We start from the raw sequence: 15,255 nt of genomic DNA, 5'->3' as shown, positions 1-15,255 counted from the left end.
GGAGGGGGGGCCTTTCCTTCCTCTCCTCTCTTCCCTTCCTTCCCCCTCTCCTACTTGGACAAGGAAAGGAGGGAGTCCTACTCCCGGTGGGAGGAAGACTCCTCCTGGAACGCCTCCTCCTGGCCGGCCGCCCCCTCCCCCTTGATCCTTTATATACGGGGGCAGGGGGCACCTCTAGGGACAACAATTGATCCTTGAGATCTATTAGCCGTGTGCGGTGCCCCTCTCCACCATATTCCACCTCGATAATATTGTAGCGGTGCTTAGGCGAAGCCCTGCGTCGGTAGAACATCATCATCGTCACCACACCGTCGTGCTGACGGAACTCTCCCTCGAAGCTCGGCTGGATCGGAGTTCGAGGGACGTCATCGAGCTGAACATGTGCTGAACTCGGAGGTGTCGTGCATTTGGTACTTAATCGGTCAGATCGTGAAGACGTACGACTACATCAACTGCGTTGTGCTAACGCTTCCGCTTTCAGTCTATGAGGGTATGTGGACAACACTCTCCCCTATCGTTGCTATGCATCACCATGATCTTGCGTGTGCATAGGATTTTTTTGAAATTACTACGTTCCCCAACAAGTACATACTCCATACACTGATGTATATAGACGTATTTAAGAGTGTAGGTTCACTCATTTTTCACCGTATGTAGCACTCTCCCTCGCTCCTCGACCCTCGCCCACTTGGTGGACGTGGAGCAATTCATTCGGTCTCATATAGCCAGAACGATATACACTGCACTACCATTATTGCTCGACTTCCCGAAGAGGCGAACAGCCAATCGCAAGGTTAATATTTTGGAGATGCCAACCGCAAGGTTATAGGAGAACGAGTAGTAGGTGCTGCGTCATTTATAAATAAAGTTTTTTTTCTTCAGTGGCACATACGCAATATGATAGGTTCATATGGAGAGAAAAGCAAACCGCTCCACTATATACATAGTCAGGATGGGCCAGCCTACACGGTTGCTTGCTGGGGTTGCGCTCTTCACACTCTCTCGCACAAAACGACTGTGGCCACATCTCTAACATCCCGGCGGATCACGTCCGTCGGGGGAAGGGGTGGATGCTTAGTGTAGATGCGGTCGCCGTCGCCGATGGCGAAAACCCACTGTCGGCACGTCCCGATCAGGGGTCCCCTCCGTTCTCTCTCACAAACCCGGTGAGGTTGCCTTCGTCCCTTGCTCACTGCCGCGACGTGGGCAGTTGCCGCCTCCCGCCGCCCTCCTCAAGGTTGAGCTACCTCCCTCAGGTACAACTCCCTTTACAGTCGGCTTGCACCATTGCTCCAGCTGCCCACATCACTCCATGTGGATATTTCTCTACTAATTTGCCCCACACATACCTCTACTGGCTTCTACGTACTGTTTTTGTGATGAGTTTATGTCTCATCAACTAGTCCCAGTAATCTTATTCTAATCACGCTTCTTCAATTTCTTTGTCATAGGGATGCTCATCTCGATTTTGGTGAAACTGCACAAAATGATCCGATGGTCAAAAGGTTGCAAACTTCATTTCTTAGGAAGCTCGAACGTCACCAGCAAATTGAAGCCTGGTTAGGGTTCACGGTTCAAGGGCTAGGGACTACATGGATCGTTTTTTTCTTTAGCTACCTCTGTTCCAAAATATGTGTCAACTTTAGTAGTAGTACAACTTTGTACTAAAGTTTGCATAAAGTTGAGACACTTATTTTGGAATGGAGGGAGTACATATTTGCTATGATCTGTCAATCATTGAGATGCAATTGCATGCATGTTAGTCTCCTTTGTATTTGATGAAATGTTGCAACGAGCAACCTGGGATGCAAGATACATGTAACAGAAGCCGGAAGCTTCATAGCATTGTACAAATTTATCTCGCTGATAAATTACAGTATGTACTATACTAGTACTTCCTCCGTTCCTAAATATAAGTATTTGTAGAGATTTCACCATGAACCACATGCGGATGTATATAGATGCATTTTAAGTGTAGATTCATTCATTTTGCTCCGTATGTAGTTCACCTAGTGGAATATCTACAAAGACTTATCTACTAGTAATAGCTAGCCCCCACTACTAGGAATTCACTATCCTCTCCTTGAGCCACATCATCAAAATTAATGTAGCCGTTAGATGAACAAAATCAGTCCATAATAGTCGTCTGATCTAGACGTTGAGAGGCTCTGCACTAAGCCACATGCAAGCATGTAGAAATACCGTCGCATGCATGTGAGTGGGTTTTAAATCAAATCAACATGTCTGCATGCAAGCATGCACCGGTAGCATGCATGTAAGTGAGCTTTTAAGTCCCATTAACATGTCAAAAAGAAAAATATAATCCCATTATGCAGTAGGAGTTGGCTAATATTTTTTCCTTAGTGGGATGATCTACATGATGATGGGAGTTTTTTTTAGTTTGGCTACCACATTTGTCATGCGGTTATAGAGTTTTTTAGTTCTATGAAATCGATAATTTTATGCCGAGAGATATACGGCAACGCGCGGGAACTCATCTAGTAGTATTTAGGAACGGAGGGAGTACTATGTAAAGAGTTAGGTGTCGCACGGTGTCCAGAAATATGGTGATAGTGTGAGGTGGGCCATGTAATCACTAAGCCTGCGTGTTTTCACTACTCTTGCACTCCTCCGCTGTAAGAATGGAGAAAATTGTAATCTAGTAGTACCTCCTTTCGCAGAAAGCGTGGGACATCCAGCAGTCCTACCACCTCAGTAATAAAGACCAATGAGACGTCAAATCACACAGACCCAGCAGTAAGTTGGATGGACAAAGCAACCATCACTCTTGCGCCAGTGAGAGGTCGTGTCTGCTCTGCCCGGGCATGAATGCGACACCGATTCTTTGGAGCGGCGCTGACCGTTTCAGGCGGGAAGCGCGCGCGGGTGATGGAGGGGCTTTGGGTGGGCCAGGCTGGTCAGGAGCGGGCGTGGCAGCTGTCCGCTTGTCCCTACCGGACACGCCCGGAAACGAGAGGATGCACCAACTCTCACGGCTAAAATCATACACTACACACCATCTCTCTGTAGGAGTAGGTCGATCTGTCGCTCTCTCTAACACACACATGTTGTTAAAAACACACACACACACACACACACACACACACACACACACACGCACGCACGCACCCTGGTCCCGCTGCACCTTCTAACGTGACTTATTACACCTAGACGGAGGGAGTAGTAAGTACGAGATACAGTGGCACACTGACTTAGGTCGAATACAAGTGCCCAAAATTGTGTGCATGTTATAATAAGGATTCACTTAAAATAGTATGTGAGCGAACAGAGGGATCAATTGGACAGTGTTCCCGAGCAGTAGCGAGATGTGTGAGGTAAGATACACCGCTGGCGCTTTTATTTTTTCTTATTAATTTGTTTGTTTCACCCTCTGACTAGTGGGACCCAACGTACTACATGGAGAAAGGTAAGGTGCCTAAGGCTGCATTATTTCTGCACCACTGTGGATAGTCTTACCACCAAAGCCACATGACACGATTATGATTTAAATCCCAATGACTCCCACACACACACAAAAAAAAACACGGCATGCATGTCACACGAATGCAGGAATGTATAAAAGGTTATTTTCCTCTCCTTGAACATAACAGGAGGGTTGTGTAACTGATTAGCCTATTCGCTCATCAAACTTGAGGTCTTGGGTTCCACTCAAAAAATAAACTTGAGGTCTTGGGTTCGATAACTACACTTGAGCATAATTTGTGCCAGGAGGATTCTTTGACTAGTCAAAATGGATGGATAAGGAGCTATACGATCTCGTAGTGACCGTATAATCACCTCATCACGTACTCTATAAGCTGGAGCCTCGGCGCTTGTTTTCTAGGGTTTGCACGCTTCACACTCTCTCTCCGGTATATATATACACGCTGGAGCCTCAACGCTTGTAGTTGCTCTCTTCACACTCTCTCACCCTCTCCAGATCTAAACAAGACTTCGTTGGCCTCTGTCTCCCCTCACTGCTGCTCAAAGAGCCGACAGGATCCGTCCGCCACGAAGGAAAGGAGGCTTAACACTTTCGCTGTCGGCGAGGGAGTGAATCCACTACTGATACGTCCATTTTGCATCATGCTTTTATATCAATATTTACTGCATTATGGGCTTTTATTACACATTATATCTCAATACTTATGGCTATTCTCTCCTATTTTATAAGGTTTACCATGAAGAGGGGGAATGCCGGCAGTTGGAATTCTGGCTGGAAGAGGAGCAAACATTGGAAACCTATTCTGCACTGCTCCAAAAATCCTGAAACTCCACGAAACCTGTTTTTGGAATTAATAAGAATTATTGAGCGAAAGAAATACATCAGGGGGTCCACACCCTGGCCAGGAGGGTGGGGGCGCGCCCACCCCTATTGGGCGCGCCCCCTGTCTCCTGGGCCCTCTGGTGGCCCCCCGGTGTCCATCTTCTGCTATATGAGAGCTTTTACCCTGGAAAAAATGCGGGAAAGCTTACGGGACGAAACTCCGCCGCCACGAGGCGGAACCTTGGCGGAATCAATCTAGGGCTCCGGCGGAGCTGTTCTGCCGAGCACACTTCCCTCCGGGAGGGGGAAATCATCACCATCATCATCACCAACTATCCTCTCATCGGGAGGGGGTCAATCTCCATCAACATCTTCACCAGCACCATCTCCTCTCAAAACCCTAGTTCATCTCTTGTATCCAATCTTGTATCAAAACCACAAATTGGTACCTGTGGGTTGCTAGTAGTGTTGATTACTCTTTGTAGTTGATGCTAATTGGTTTACTTGGTGGAAGATCATATGTTCAGATCCTTAATGCATATTATTACTCCTATGATTATGAACATGAATATGCTTTGTGAGTAGTTACGTTTGTTCCTGAGGACATGGGTGAAGTCTTGCTATTAGTAGTCATGTGAATTTGGTATTTGTTCGATATTTTGATGAGATGTATGTTGTCTTTTCCTCTAGTGGTGTTATGTCAACGTCGACTACATGACACTTCACCATTATTTGGGCCTAGAGGAAGGCATTGGGAAGTAATAAGTAGATGATGGGTTGCTAGAGTGACAGAAGCTTAAACCCTAGTTTATGTGTTGCTTCGTTAGGGGCTGGTTTGGATCCATATGTTTAATGTTGTGCTTAGGTTTACCTTAATACTTCTTTTGTAGTTGCGGATGCTTGCAATAGGGGTTAATCATAAGTGGGATGCTTGTCCAAGTAAGGGCAGTACCCAAGCACCGGTCCACCCACATATCAAATTATCAAAGTACCGAATACGAATCATATGAACGTGATGAAAACTAGCTTGACGATAATTCCCATGTGTCCTCGGGAGCTCCTTTCTCATTATAAGAAATTGTCCAGGCTTATAATTTGCTACATAAAGGATTGGGCCACCTTGCTGCACTTTATTTACTTTATTTGCTTGTTACTTGTTACAATTTATCTTATCACAAAACTATCTATTACCTACAATTTCAATGCTTGCAGAGAAAACCTTACTGAAAACCGTTTATACTCCTCGTTTGGTTCGACACTCTTACTTATCGAAAGGACTACGATAGATCCCCTACACTTGTGGGTCATCAAGACTCTTTTCTGGCGTTGTTGCCGGGGAGTGTAGTGCTTTTGGTGAGTTGAACTTGGTAAGCAAACATTTATATAGTGTGCTGAAATTTTCTGTTACTTGTCACTATGGAAACTAATCCTTTGAGGGGCTTGTTCAGGGTATCTTCACCCCGACCAGAAGAGCAAAGAGTTGCTCCTCAACCTACTTAACTTTTTAAAAATATTTACTTTGAGATTCCTTTGGGTATGATAGAAAAACTGCTAGCTAATCCCTTTGTAGGAGATGGAACATTGCATCCCGATTTACACCTTATCTTTGTGGATGAAGTTTGTGGATTATTTAAGCTTGCAGGTATTCCCGATGATGTTGTCAAAAGGAAGGTCTTCCCTTTATCTTTGAAGCGAGATGCATTGACATGGTATAGGCTATGTGATGATACGAGATCTTGGAATTATAAACGATTGAAGTTGGAATTTCACCAGAAGTTCTATCCTATGCATCTTGTTCATCGTGATCGTAATTACATATATAATTTCTGGCCTCGCGAAGGAGAAAGCATCGCTCAAGCTTGGGGGAGTCTTAAATCAATGTTATATTCATGCCCCAATCATGAGCTCTTGTCACACCCTGATTTTCACGTCACAACACTTAAGTCACTAAATCATGCTAAAATGTGGTTTGACAAAAACTTTTGAGTGTTTTGTCTTTGCTTTGATTGAATGTTTGTCTGTTGTTTGCAAGTGCTCTAAAAATCAAATAAATCCTCCAACTCCTATACTTCATCTCCTTGATCCAAAACCTTTTCCCAATGATCATGCCATGTGTATAGAGCAATATAGTATTTTCTTACAAAAATAATTTGGCCAAAAAGTATTTTCAAAAAATTAGTTTTTCAAAAACCCCTGAATTGAGGTTTGCACTGCAAGTACTTAATTAAGGGCAGTAAAAATGTTTCCAAAAATATATTTGACTCCTATTAGATATAGGATACCCAGAAACCACAAAAATATAATTTTAAATGTTATTTTCCTATTTTATTTCAAAGCTTTTTCTTAAGGCCAGAAATGGTCTTTAATAGGGAAAAATTATTTTATTGTTTCAAAAATATTTGACAAAAATTAGGGAAACTCAGTGGACATATATTTTCCATATATAAGAGTTTCAACACATGGTCATGTTCAAAATATTGGTCAAACCCCTCAAAAACCCTTTCTGGATATTTCAAGCTTTTGAAATATTTACAAGTAAATATTCTCCAAAAAATTCCAAGAAAATTCTATCATGTCACATATGACATATTTGGTGATCTTGCCAAGTCTTATGACTTGGAGAACAAGATAACATCATCAAATACCCTCAAACCCATTTCTGTCCATTTTGAAGTTTGAGCAACTTTACATTGCCAAACATTTCCAAATATTCTCAAACCTTGTGAACATTCTCAAATGGTCTAATTATACATCTAGACCAAGTGGCACAAGTTGGAGAACAAGTTATATTTATCAAAGTGCCCAAAACCCTCTCTGACCAGAATCAAATTTGAACAACTCTACATTACCAACTTTCTCTCCATGATTCCAACTTTTGTGAGAATGATCACATGACCAAATGAGGCCACTACACCAAGTGGTGCATCAAGGAGAATTGATTTGCATGACTAAATCTTGGTAAAGCCATTTCTGCTAATTTCTAGGGTTTACCAAAGTTGCATTGGCAACTTTGCCCAAATGAGCTCAATCTTGGTGGAACATCTTATTTTCTCATGCCATTTGACCCTGTCAAGCCTCATGACAAGGGAAGTCCATTTTCTTGCCCAAACCAACAACAAACACCTTCTGCCATTTTTCCAAAATCATCATTTTGACCACTTTCACTATTCTCCATGAGCTCAACTTGTTACCACAGCCCCTCCTAGTCCCCTTGCACGTCCAGTAGCAATGGCAAATCCACAGCTCAATTATTTGGAGGTGAAACCCTCACTTTCTCTCTCTGGACAGCCTCTTTCTCTCTCTCCATCAACCTCTCTCCTATCCTACTGGCATTCCAGAGCATCCAAGGCTCTCGCCAGGCCTTAGCCCATCACCCAGCACACTCCAGACGCAAGTGGACACGGCAGAGCGTGCAAAACGCGCTCATGCCGGCCAAAAGCCTGCTCTAGAGCGCGCTACAGTAGCAGCCGAGCCCTGATGGGGTCATGTACCTAGGGTAGGGTCATGGACCTGATCTAAGTACCTTACCCAAGGACACCCTTAGAAGAGGTCGCCTTCCAGTCGACCAACGAGGGACTCACTCGACTGACTTGAAGGACTCGACCACGAAGACTCACTCGACCACCAGAAGGTCAAGAGGCACTCTACACTGCAACGGCCTGTAATTAAGTAGACTTTATGGTAGTAAAGACACTTTATGTGGGGCGTTATCAGTAACGCCCCGGACTTAACTCACCTTAAACCCTCTCCTACGTGGGCTGACTGGGGTCCCGGCGCACTCTATATAAGCCGCCCCCCTCCAAAGGTAGAGGGGTTCGGCACCTTGTAACTCATATACTCATAATCCACTCGACCGCCTCCGGGCTCCGAGATGTAGGGCTATTACTTCTTCCGAGAAGGGCCTGAACTCGTACATCCCTTGTGTTTACAACCTCTCCATAGCTAGGACTTTGCCTCTCCATACCTACCCCCCACTCTACTGTCAGGCTTAGAACCACGACAGTTGGCGCCCACCGTGGGGCCGGTGTTTTAGTGATTTTGTGGAGAAGTTGCGATTCTTCCGAGTACTTTCATCATGGTGTCTGCTGGAGTTTTGGTCGAAGGTCGAGAGATCTGTCTCGGCACTCTCACCTTCATCGCCGACGACTCCGCCTGGCTCCAGGAGGCTCCACTCGACGTTGATGCGCTCCCCATCCGCGGTGCGACGCATTTTCGCGCATGTGTCCGCGGCGTTCTGCTGCGGCAACCGTCGACCCCGTATCGGACGACTCCTCCATCGTCCACCCTCCCGGTCTCCCGCCAGCGCAAGCGCTCGGGCCGGTCGAGGCTTCAGCGACGGGTGAGGCACGCGGTGGCTCGCCAATCGGCCACCACCCAAGTTGCGGCAATCGAGCCCGACGAATCTCTCTATGGCTTGTTCGATCTGTCGACTGGCTCCGTAGATACTACATCCGAGTGTGGTAGCAGTGATCCAGCGGTGGAAATCTTGATGGTCGACGGGACCCGCAGTCCCCCTGGCTTCGCCCGTGATGGTGGAGCAGGTGACGGAGGCGACCCCGCACGAGGCCACGAAGAGTACCAGCCCGAGCCACTCGACTCTCTGCAAAGAGAGGAACTTCACCGCAGGAACGTGGATGCTCTGCGTACTCCCATCGCAGGAGAAACCCCCGAGGCTCGTGCCTTGGAGGAGGCACGTCTGGCCAATTTGGCCGAACACACTCGACTGGAGAATCTTCAGCGAGCACTCGACGAGCGCGCGCGGCAACGAGTTCCCGACACCAGTCGACGTCAACTCTTCCCGCCGACTCAGGTATATCGAACCCCAATCCAGAATTTAGCAGCTGCGACCCGTATAGCAGAGTCCATCCAGCCTTCGCAGTCGGAAGCTGGTAGAGGTTTGCTGCAGATCAGGGATCTGCTCCGGGTAGCAGGAGATCAGAATTCAGCCGTGTCTCAGTCGCGTAACAGAATTCACAGTCGATCCGTCACTGCGAATACGGTTCAGTCGGCTCACAGCCCCAGATCGCCTCCGCGGCGTGAAGGGCGCGAGAATCAGCGAGATCAATATGGCGACCGACTCGACCGAGATGATAGGCGTCGAGTGCCCAATTCCCCTCCGAGGGGTGGGTCTTACGCTCCTCGGCAGCAAGATGACAGGCGTCAGTACAGTACAGGGCGAAGGGTTCCAGTCGACCCCAGAGAACCAGGCTTCGACGCGCGATCCATTATCGTGCAAGGTTTGGTCGACCGGAACAGAGCCCATCGAGGCGGACTCAACAGAGATGCACCCACAAGCAGTCGAGTGCATGTTTCTGGTCCTGAATGTTTCAGCAAAGCTATCAGAGCCGCAATTTCAGGTTGGCAACAGGAGTCAGCAAGTTCACTGGTGAGTCTAAGCCTGAAACTTGGCTTGAGGACTACCGAGTGGCAGTTCAGATTGGTGGTGGGAACGACGAGGTGGCCATGAAGCATTTACCCCTCATGCTGGAAGGTTCTGCCAGGGCATGGTTGACTCAATTACCTCCTAGCAGCATTTACACTTGGGAAGATCTATCCCGAGTGTTCATCAGAACGTTTGAAGGAACTTGCAAGCGACCAGCTGGATTGACAGAGTTGCAAGTCTGCGTGCAGAAGGCTAATGAGACTCTCAGAGAGTATATCCAGAGGGGGATCACTTTGCACCACACTGTGGAGAATGTGTCTGATCATCAGGCAGTCTGCGCCTTCAAAGATGGCGTCAAGAACAGAGAACTGAGTTTGAAGTTTGGTCGAACCGGTGACATGACCTTGAGTCGGATGATGGAGATTGCTACCAAGTACGCCAACGGCGAAGAAGAAGACCGACTCCGAAGCGGCAAGCACAAGCCGAGTCAGTCGGAAAAAGGAAACACCAGTCGGAAACAGAAGCGGAAGCCTGAACCGGCAGCTCCTGGAGAGGCTCTGGCCGTGACTCAGGGAAAGTTTAAGGGGAAACCAAAAGGATCCTGGAACCCCAAGAAGGTAAAGGATAAAGAAGGGAACGACGTAATGGATATGCCATGTCACATCCACACGAAGAAAGACGAAGAGGGGAATATCATCTACCCGAAGGACACCACTCGCCAATGTCGACTCCTGATTCAGCAGTTTCAGGGAAAACAGTCTAAGGACAAGGAGAAGGAGTCGGACAAGGCTGAAGACAAGGAGGACAGTGAGGAAGGATATCCACATATCAACTCCACTCTGATGATCTTTGCAGATGTGGAAAGCAGGAGTCGACTGAAAGTCATTAACCGAGAGGTGAACATGGTTGCCCCAGCAAAAGCAAATTATCTGAAATGGTCTCAAATACCCATCACATTCGACCAATCTGATCACCCGACTCATATTGCCACCCCTGGGAGGCAAGCTTTGGTGGTCGATCCAGTTGTTGAAGGCACTCGACTAACAAAAGTGCTGATGGACGGTGGAAGCGGGCTGAATTTGTTGTATGCAGACACACTGAAAGGAATGGGCATTCCGATGTCCCGACTGAGCACTAGTAACATGAGCTTTCATGGAGTTATACCAGGGAAGAAAGCCGAGTCACTCGGCCAAATAGCTTTGGACGTGGTGTTTGGTGATTCGAAACATTTTCGCAAAGAAAAGTTGACGTTTGAGGTCGTGGATTTTCAGAGTGCATATCATGCCATTTTGGGGAGACCAGCTTACGCACGGTTCATGGCTCGACCATGTTACGTGTACCTCAAATTGAAGATGCCAGGCCCCAAAGGAGTGATCACTGTCACCGGTGATCGGAAAAAGGCAGAAGAGTGCTTTCAGAAGGGCTCAAAGATTGCCGATTCCCAGGTGACAACGGTCGAGTTCGAGGAATACAAGCAAAACGCAGATCCGAGTGACTTGCTGCGATCAAAGAAACCCGCCACAGAGTCTGCATTCCAGTCGTCCGGTGAGACGAAGCCTGTTCACATTCACCCGACCGACCCCGATGCAGCTCCGACCCGCATCTCCACAACACTCGACCCAAAATAGGAAGAAGCGCTCATCCAGTTCCTCCGTGAGAACTGGGACATTTTTGCATGGAAGCCCGCTGACATGCCAGGTGTTCCCAGGGGACTGGCTGAGCATCGCTTAAGAGTCGACTCATCTGCAAAACCAGTCAAAGAGCATCTTCGGCGGTCCGCCGTCCAGAAGAGAAAAGCCACTGGTGAGGAAGTGGCTCGACTGTTGGCGGCAGGATTTATCCGAGAGATATACCACTCCGAGTGGCTCGCTAATGTCGTCATGGTTCCTAAGAAGGACAAGTCGCTCCGAATGTGCATTGATTTCAAGCACATCAACCGGGCCTGCCCGAAAGATCATTTTCCTCTCCCTCGCATAGATCAAATTGTTGACTCGACCGCGGGATGCGAGAGGCTGTCTTTTTTAGATGCCTACTCCGGGTACCACCAGATCCGTCTGTACGGACCCGACGAGGTAAAAACAGCTTTCATCACTCCATTCGGGTGCTTCTGCTATATCACCATGCCATTCGGCCTCAAGAATGCCGGAGCCACATTTATGCGAATGATTCAGAAGTGTCTACTCACTCAAATCAGTCGGAATGTGGAAGCATATATGGATGATATCGTTGTCAAGTCACGAAAAGGTTCCGACCTGCTCGCTGATCTCGCCGAAACATTTGCCAACCTCAGAAGATATGATATCAAGCTCAATCCATCAAAGTGCACATTTGGAGTTCCTGGTGGCAAGTTACTCGGTTTTCTCGTTTCCGAACGGGGAATCGACGCTAACCCAGAGAAGATTGGCACTATTCTCCGAATGAAACGCCCTGTGCGAGTGCACGATGTCCAGAAGCTTACTGGATGCTTGGCCGCATTAAGTCGATTCATTTCACGACTCGGTGAAAAGGCATTGCCTCTTTACCGACTAATGAAGAAGACAGACAAGTTCGAGTGGACTCCAGAAGCTGATGCAGCGTTTGCCGAGCTAAAAGCTCTGCTCTCCACCCAGCCGGTGCTTGCTGCTCCAATCAGCAAAGAGCCTCTGTTGCTCTATATCGCAGCCACAGGACAAGTCGTCAGTACTGTGCTTAAGGTCGAGCGGGAAGAAGAAGGAAAAGCTCTCAAAGTTCAGCGCCCAGTATATTATTTGTCTGAAGTCTTGACTCCATCCAAGCAGAGATATCCTCATTATCAGAAGCTTGTGTATGGAATATACATGACCACAAAGAAGGTTGCTCATTATTTTTCTGATCATTCCATCACAGTCGTCAGTGACGCTCCACTATCAGAGATTTTGCACAACAGAGATGCAACTGGTCGAGTGGCCAAATGGGCGATTGAACTTCTTCCCCTTGATATCAAGTTTGAGGCAAAGAAAGCCATTAAGTCCCAGGCAATAGCAGATTTCCTCGCCGAGTGGATTGAACAACAGCAGCCGACTGAAGTTCACTCGGAGCATTGGACCATGTTCTTTGATGGCTCTAAGATGTTGAATGGTTCCGGCGCTGGGGTTGTCCTGGTTTCCCCCAGAGGAGATAAGCTCAGATATGTGCTCCAGATTCACTTTAATTCCTCCAACAATGAGGCAGAATATGAGGCCCTCTTATATGGGTTGCGCATAGCCATTTCACTCGGCGTCTGTCGCCTGATGGTCTATGGCGACTCGGATTTAGTGGTCAACCAGGTGATGAAAGAGTGGGACATGAGAAGCCCAGCCATGACTGGATACTGCAGTGCAGTGAGGAAGCTGGAAAAGAAGTTCGAGGGGTTGGAGCTCCATCATATACCCCGACTGAAAAATCAAGCAGCTGATGATCTAGCAAAGATAGGTTCGAAGAGAGAAGCCATTCCGAGTGGTGTGTTCTTGGAGCATATACACACTCCGTCAGTCAAAGAAGATCCTTTCACCGAAGAAACTCCACAGCCCAAGAGTGCCACAGATCCGACTGAGGTTGAAGTCCCAGCGGTGGTCGACTTGATCATGGAGGTCTTGGTGGTCATTCCCGACTGGACAGTTCCATACGTCGCGTATATCCTGAGAAAAGAGCTTCCGGAGGATGAGGAAGAGGCTCGACAGATCGTCCGTCGATCTAAGGCCTTTACCGTAATCAAAGGACAATTGTACAGAGAAAGCGCGACTGGAGTTGGTCAGAAGTGCATAACACCAGAAGAAGGTCGACTCATCCTCAATGATATCCACTCGGGAACCTGTGGTCATCATGCGTCCTCTCGGACCATCGTGGCCAAAGCATATCGAGCCGGATTTTACTGGCCAAAGGCGAATGAGATGACAAAAGAGATAGTGGATAAGTGCGAGGGATGTCAGTTCTACTCGAATATGTCGCACAAGCCTGCGTCGGCTCTGAAGACCATCCCACTCGTCTGGCCTTTCGCAGTATGGGGACTGGACATGGTCGGTCCTTTGAGAACAGGACGAAGTGGCTTCACGCATGTACTGGTGGCAGTCGACAAGTTCACCAAGTGGATCGAGGCTAAACCAATCAAGAACCTTGACACCGGTACTGCTGTTAGCTTCATCAGGGAACTAATATTCAGATATGGAGTCCCGCACAGCATCATTACGGATAATGGGTCAAACTTTGACTCGGAGGAATTCAGAGATTTCTGCAACTCCCAAGGCACACGGGTCGACTACGCTTCAGTCGCCCATCCGCAGGCGAATGGACAAGCAGAGCGAGCTAATGGACTGATTCTTAAGGGATTGAAGCCCCGGCTGATGCGTGATCTCAAACACGCGGCTGGAGCTTGGGTCGACGAACTTCCCTCAGTGCTTTGGGGGCTGCGGACCACACCTAATCGGTCGACCGGAAGAACTCCATTCTTCTTGGTCTATGGAGCTGAAGCAGTCTTGCCAAGTGATCTTCTCCACAATGCTCCTCGAGTTGAAATCTACAACGAAGCAGAGGCTGAACAAGCGCGCCAGGACGCAGTCGACCTTTTAGAGGAAGAAAGGGAGATGGCTCTGATCCGGTCGACCATCTACCAACAAGATTTGCGTCGTTTCCACGCCAGAAATGTGAGAGGTCGAGCCTTCCAGGAAGGAGATTTAGTTCTCCGAGTGGATCAGCACAAACCACACAAGCTTGCTCCTTCTTGGGAAGGTCCCTTCATCGTCACCAAGGTTCTCCACAACGGGGCGTACCGTCTTTACAACGTCGAGCATAATATCGACGAGCCCCGAGCTTGGAACGCGGAACTACTCCGCCCATTTTATACTTAAGTTTTATCACTCGGATGAGTTGCAATAAAGTACTTCTGTAGTTCATGGACCTCAAAATAATAGTGTCACAGCTCCTCCATAATTTCTGTCACTTTTTATTTTTGTCCAATAAAATTCCCCCTCAGTGGGTGACTTAGCCGCGAATCCGTTTCGCCTAAGTTTGTAAAAATCCTACCGAGTGGTGAGCCAGACTCCCACTCGGAGGCTTAGCCGCGAATCCGCTTCGCCTAAGTTTTTAAAAATCCTACCGAGTGGTGAGCCAGACTCCCACTCGAAGGCTTAGCTGCGAATCCGTTTCGCCTAAGTTATCAAAATCCTACCGAGCGGTAAGCCAGACTTCCACTCGGAGGCTTAGCTGCAGTCCAAGGACTCGCCTAAGTTTGTCAAAATCCTACCGAGTGAAGAGCAACCCTCTCACTCGGGGGCTTAGCTGCAGTCCAAGCACTCGCCTAAGTTATAAAAATCCTACCGAGTGAAGAGCAAACCTCTCACTCGAGGGCTTAGCTGCAGTCCAAGCACTCGCCTAAGTTACGAAAATCCTACCGAGTGAAGAGCAACCCTCTCACTCGGAGGCTTAGCTGCAGCCCAGTGCTAGCCTAAGTTACAAAAATCCTACCGAGTGAAGAGCAACCCTCTCACTCGGAGGCTTAGCTGCAGCCCAGTGCTAGCCTAAGTTATCAAAATCCTACCGAGTGGTAAACCAGACTTTCACTCGGGGGCTTAGCTGCAGCCCTGTGCTCGCCTAAGTTGTAAAAAATCCTACC

The sequence above is a fragment of the Triticum dicoccoides genome, chromosome 2B (assembly GCF_002162155.2).
Source record: "Triticum dicoccoides isolate Atlit2015 ecotype Zavitan chromosome 2B, WEW_v2.0, whole genome shotgun sequence".
NCBI classification, from domain to species: domain Eukaryota; kingdom Viridiplantae; phylum Streptophyta; class Magnoliopsida; order Poales; family Poaceae; genus Triticum; species Triticum dicoccoides.
The sequence above is the reverse complement of the archived record's forward strand: the minus strand, read 5'-3'. Positions refer to the sequence as shown.